The sequence below is a fragment of the Rutidosis leptorrhynchoides genome, chromosome 3, assembly GCF_046630445.1.
Source record: "Rutidosis leptorrhynchoides isolate AG116_Rl617_1_P2 chromosome 3, CSIRO_AGI_Rlap_v1, whole genome shotgun sequence".
Classification (NCBI taxonomy): Eukaryota; Viridiplantae; Streptophyta; class Magnoliopsida; order Asterales; family Asteraceae; genus Rutidosis; species Rutidosis leptorrhynchoides.
Window position 1 is genome coordinate 43,850,704 of NC_092335.1, and position 6,892 is coordinate 43,857,595.

At 37.7% G+C, this 6,892-nt stretch overlaps 1 pseudogene; it reads right to left on the reverse strand.

The window, feature by feature from the left end:
- Window positions 1-664: 664 nt before the first annotated feature.
- On the reverse strand, window positions 665-6,671 carry LOC139896246 (histidine--tRNA ligase, cytoplasmic-like; annotated as a pseudogene).
- Between the last annotated feature and the right edge of the window lie 221 nt (window positions 6,672-6,892).

Here is a 6,892-nt window from a genome sequence, read left to right on the forward strand (position 1 = left end):
TTGATACCCGATAGCTCATCCAGGTGTCAGATATTCTATTTTTTCTTTCTTTCAAAAAGTCAGTAATTTGTGTTGATACGTGTTGCAATAGCTTCAAAGTATTAATGACATGCATGATAAGGATGGTTGTTCACCACCAAGTATCTGCAAGTGATGTGCAGAACGCAATACACATTATCATGCATTAATGTACAATATGTATTTGTCTAGATAATCTATTTTATCAGTTCATCATTAGGTCATAACTTTTCTGAATAGATATATTGCCTCCCGATCAATGTATCATTTCGCTTTCAGCAAACTATGCCAGGAGTGGCAGATGAAAATGGTAGCAACTGAGGCAAAATATAATCTCTGTGAACATCATTTCTATTTCTACTTGTATATGCATTCAAATTTGTGCTGACAGTTGGTATCCTAGTGATGCTTTATGTTTATAAAAATATGGTTTTAGCCGTTTAGATTATCATATATCCACGAGTTGTATACATCTTTGAGAATTCGAACAAGAAAATATAAACCCATCAATTAGATTTAAATACAAAAATGCAAAATCAAGATAATGGTTCTTTAACTAAAGTTACCACAAAAATTGTGAATATACAATCCCAATGAAACTTCTAAAGATTAAATAGTGAAGAAATTAAAATTTTTTTTTGTAAGAATAAGCTCATCTGCCGTTTCAGGTTGACTGGGCGTGGGGTGTGTTGATAAGTCTGTTGAGCTCATCAACAAAAATGTCTGTAGAAACCACTTTCTCTATTCTGGCTTCCTTATTTTGCAACTTGATAGTTCCTTCGGTAATTTCACGCTCTCCAACAATCGCCACCCAAGGGATCCTAAACTCCTTAGCATGATCAAAGTGCTTACTCATTCTTTTGTGAACCATAAACTATGCATTCAGATCCGCTTCCTAACACATGTTCACCAATTTAACTGCTAGAAAATAATCATCCCCTAGTATGCTCACTAAAACTTGTGTTTCACAGGCTCAAATAACCTATAAAAACAACGAGATGAGATTTAAGGACGTTAAAGATGACGCAAAAACAAAAACCAAAACTGACCCTGTCTTATTATTATTATTACCTGCTTCTCATTTTTTTTGGTTTTGTTCCATGATTGTGAATAATACACGTTATATTCCCAAACTAACACCAATTGCAACAACCAGTTTTGAACCAAACATGCCTATAAGATTATCATAACGTCCTCCAGCAGCAATTGAACCAACCTGCATGTTAATGCAGACAAGGTTATTGAGAAATATACGGTCCAATTATAAAATAAATACGGAGTACCATATAAAAACAGACCTGTGTGTCCCCTTTGAAAACGGCTTCAAATATGACACCGGTGTAATAGTCGAAGCCTCTTGCCAAACTCAAATCAAAAACCACTTTATTGAAACATCCCGTGATGTCTAAAGCTTGGAATAACTTTTCCAAGTCGTTCAATGCCTGATTTGAGGAAGCGTTTTTAAAAAATTCACTACCTTCCTTTTTTAGTTCTGATAATAATTTCAAAGGGTGTCCCCTTTGCACCACATAAGAACCAATTTTCTCTACTGTCTCAACATCTAAGCCCTTCTCATCGATCTAAAAATGACAGAATATGGTCAATAGTCATTGAATACTACGGACCCATAAAATTAAAAGCCTAGAGAATGTCATAATAACAATAACTACATCATAATTATCCAATTGAACATTGAACCCAACCCAGAGAAGAAACCAAAAATATCAAACAATATTAACAAGTGCCATTAAAAGAACAATATTAACAAGGAACAGTTTACTTACTAATTCTTTTTTAATATGCTCAAAGGACTGCTTGTCTAACTTGTCAATACTTGAACAGACAGTTCGAAATTTCTGAGACGGCACACCACATATATCCAACATTCCATCCAGTAACATTCGGTGATTCAACTTTATCTGTAGGCGTAGGTAGAGGATCAAAAAGAATAATCAATCAAATCAGAGAAAGTTGAATAAAAAAGAACGAACACAACAATCAGATTAATATGTGTCAAACGACACATGTAAATGCACAACGAAATATCACAGCTAATATTTACGAAAAACTTACCTCATAATCACTGATGTTCAGCTTATCCAGCAGTTCAGTCAAAATTTTGACTACCTCAAAGTCCGCTCCTATTGTTTGATCACCGGCAATGTCAAAATCACATTGATAAAATTCTCGCAATCTTCCTTTAGATGGCTTGTCCCTTCATCACACTTTATCTATATTTTTTTTTGAACGGCTATTTGCATCAGCGTATCATTTATTTCAACGACACTCATCATTTGCACACACACGCTAGGAGGAAACTCTTCACACCCTTCGACACGGAGTACCCAGGTGCTTTGGACCGAACCACGTAATACAGCCCGAAATGGAACTGCAAACGGGCCCATGTGATAAGCCCACAATATGAAACTTAGCACAGGGATCCTTGAGAAAACCTCCCCCCACAGGAATCGAACCCCCGCCTAATCGTTATAGAACAAGGGGCCCGCCCACACTTGAGCTTCTACCACTCAGGCTACTGCCTCGGTGGTCCACACTTTATCTATTTGGTACCGTCTATATGACTTAATACCATTCATAGCAACATATCTAGCAAATGGAACAGTTAGATCATAACGTAGCGAACAAAGCTCTCCACCCTATGAAAGTAAATCAAATATGTCAAAAAACAAAAACACAAGAAGCAAAAACAAAATAAAAAACACAAAACTTAGAAGCAACAGTTAAATGAGTTAGCATGATAACGTCAAATATATATGTCACCTGTTCAGGCAGTCAGCTAAATCATAAATTAGCTTTGAATCTTCCCCGTATTTCCCTGCAAGAGTTTCTCTAAAGTCATATGCAGGGGTATTAAGTTCCATAGCACGGTGCTTCTTAAACACACGGGTGACGATCGAGAATGCTCTCTTTCTAATAGCCTGCTGTTCTTTAGTAAAATCACGAGTTCCCTACAAAATTCGACATTATATTAAGATTCAAACGACTTAAGATAAGATAAAACATACTAATAGATAAACAACATAAGCATGCTAAAACATACTAATAGCCTGCTTTCATTACTGTCCACAACCTCTTTGACTTTCTGTAGTAGATGGTCAATGTTTGAGTCTTTCAAGTCAAAGATTGAAAGAAAACCACGTGCAACTTTCTTCGGGAGAACTGACTCATCATCGCTGATGTTACTTGCCACAGACTATAATCTTGCTTTTACAAACTGCATCAATACAGTTGTACCTTTCCCATAACTTTTTTTTTCTTTCTTCTTTGTACCCTCTCGCCCTTGGTTCTTTTTATCTGATTTGGCGCTTACTTCATCAGTATTCTCTTGCACTTGAAACAACTCATTCCCCTCAAGTGAGATACAAGAAACTGTTGCTTCCCAAGAAAGAATTTTTTTCACAACCTCGGATAAATATAAACTTCATGCAAGGATTTAACGTAGTTTTTTTCCTTATTAAACGTGACAAAAGACATAATAGAGGCATCTAACTGATCAACAGTAGGGCAATCGGCATTGAAACTCTCAACCAAACTAGGAAATAAGTTGTCTTTTTCCAAATTATCTAGACAGAGTTTTGCTCTGAGCCGGCTAGTCTCGCCAAGAGCCTGAAGAGCAAAAGCCAGAGACGAAAAGAGCATGGTCAAATCCTTACCAGCAGATCCTTGTACTAATGGGACTGAATTTAATCCAGCCCGTGTTGAAGAGTGGACGTACTTGCAAAGAAACCTCAATCGCCCATGAATTATTGGAATGTCAAAAAGTAGATCACATTGTGGATTACCACTCATTTTTGAGCCATTTAACAAGACCTTGAAATCGCTAGCAACAAAAGCTCGATCTTTATCAGAAAAACCGTCACCAGAATCGCTAAAGAATTTAAAGACGGTGTTAGTGTCAGTTTCTAAAGCTTCACAAGAAAATGCAGCAGCAACATCAGCAACTGTGGTAAATGAAGTGGCAGTGTAGTCTAATAAGGTACAAATACCTTGAAGGATAATATCAGATCAACAATTTCTAAAAAGATCAACGTCATCTTGCCTATTGAATTCAAGATCAATCGTTTGCGTGTCAGTATCTTTATTCAGAAACTCCAACAATTGAGAAGCAGCGGTCGATGAAGATGATCCACCAATCAAGAGTTTGTTCAAAAGCAGAAGAATAGAAGCTTTGGCTTCCTCATTGATGACGTAGGGTTTTGGCCCAATTAGGGTCTACGCAATTAACTTGGGCCCCAAGTCAAGTAACCCTAATTCCCATCTATAAATATGGGGCAAAACTTACATCAAGTTCACACGCTCCCAATCGCATACACTCTCATGCGGTCATTCAATCTCCCCTCTCACTCTCTCAATGAAAGCACGCGGCAGTCATAGCCGGATCTTCTCCTCGATCGCCTTCACGATCGCAACACTAGGGTTTTTACCTACGGGTCTTGTAGGTTTTTTCTCCCTTTGCCGTCGATAGGGTCCGACTATCGACCGGCGGGCAATTCGTTGGCCACCCTCCCGAGATCATCATCTCGGGTACGGGTTATTCACGGTAACCGGACCGGAGATCAACGACGTTGACGCCTAAAAAAAACCCTTTCGCATTGCTGTTCGTGTGTAGGTTTTCCCTTGGAAAAAATATGCATGAACAATTGGCGTCCACCGTGGGGCACGATGCATTATGTCTCGTGTTTCTACCATCTATCGTTCGGTTTGAGAAGGTTTGTCTTTTCTTATTGAGCTTTTAATTCGTTATATGCGGTTTAAGTACATGAATATTTAGCGCAGATGTTCGCGGACTTTAGACGCAATTTTCATGTGGTTTTACACATGCTAGTTCATGCGGTTTCCCCACGCATTCTGCATGCGGTTTTTTGCGCATATGTTCGCGGGTTTACGCACAGTTGTTTGCGCAGGCTCCTGTGAACTTATTTTCCGCAGCATAATGAGAAGTTCGATACGATACTTGACAAAAATATCATACCGAACTTGGGGGACTTGATGACGTAGGGTTTTGGCCCAATTAGGGTCTACGCAATTAACTTGGCCCCCAAGTCAAGTAACCCTAATTCCCATCTATAAATATGGGGCAAAACTTACATCAAGTTCACACGCTCCCAATCGCATACACTCTCATGCGGTCATTCAATCTCCCCTCTCACTCTCTCAATGAAAGCACGCGGCAGTCATAGCCGGATCTTCTCCTCGATCGCCTTCACGATCGCAACACTAGGGTTTTTACCTACGGGTCTTGTAGGGTTTTTTCTCCCTTTGCCGTCGATAGGGTCCGACTATCGACCGGCGGGCAATTCGTTGGCCACCCTCCCGAGATCATCATCTCGGGTACGGGTTATTCACGGTATCCGGACCGGAGATCAACGACGTTGACGCCTAAAAAAAACCCTTTCGCATTGCTGTTCGTGTGTAGGTTTTCCCTTGGAAAAAATATGCATGAACACTCATGGGTTAGCAATGTGTATAATTCATTATGAGGAGTACAATACAGATGAAATCCTACCGAAATACTAGAATTCTACTTATTTCGATTTCGATACCATTGATCAAGTATTGTAATGTTGTCTAATCAGTTTTCTAGGTCAAATCCGACCATCGGATCATGGTAACGAACTGCTACTATTTTATAGTTCCAACTTCAAAGATGAAAATAATGTAATTCATAATCTAAGCTAGCAATGCAAAGTATGATCGAACAATTTTTATACGAATTTTTAATCAGGTGCCCAGGGAGCTAATTTAGTCATTTGAAGTATATACATTCATATGATATGATTACACATTATATCTTCACTTCAATAACAACTAATCATAAAAAGGTTGAAGGGTATTAAGAAAATTAACGAAAAATTATTTTACCTGTGATAATAATACGGAGTAGTTCTTTACCGTGTAGGGTTTATTAATGAGTATTTTATACAACTTACGAAGCATTAAGATATACAGTAACAATTAGGAAAGTTAATCTAAACTACATTAGACTAATCTTCTTGTTCTCCAAGTCATTCATTTGACTTGCTCTTCAAGGTATTCTTTAATACCGTTAATACTCCACTCTAATGAATCAACGTGAAGCTTAGCACGAAACCACTCAAACAAGGTTATTGATAATCTCTTAATAAATATGTCTGCAAGTTGTAGTGTCGTAAGAATAAATAAATTGGTATATGATTTACTAGATGACTTTAAATGCCGCATCCATGTGACTACGTTGTTTATCGCTTTAAAATTTGCTAAGTTGATTCACCGCAAAGGTTATGTCATGGTGTGTACTTGTTAAGTTAAAAAAGTGCCCTGCTAATCATATAGTAAAACAACAACAGCACGAACAACAATAATAATTTTAATAATTCAATTTCAAAGGGTGAATTAAATAATGTGCTTTGATATAGTGTTTGTTTACATCTTAATTGAATGGTTCAACGTTAAATGTTGAAATGCTAAACAATCAAGGCGTTTGTTTCTAACTTATAAATGACATATTATGTATGTTGAATGATTCAACATTCAATGCAGAATCATTTAGAGTTGAAACATTCTTTTAACTATTAAGACCACTCTTAACCATGACACAATGTCATGGCATCACGGAGTGCCACATCAGCGCCACATAAACACCTTTTTTCCATCACAAACCAACCACTAAATAATAACAACCATGACGTACCCATCACACACTACCTCACACCCACTAAATTAATTAATTATTTACGGGTACAAGTAATAAGGCAAAATGTACAACAAATTAATACAAGTGTTCCGTGATCCATTTTGCTATACAACGACAAAATGAAGGACAGTCAAGTGATGGCGGAGCAACCACATGTTGCTAATATTGGCGCCAATGAAG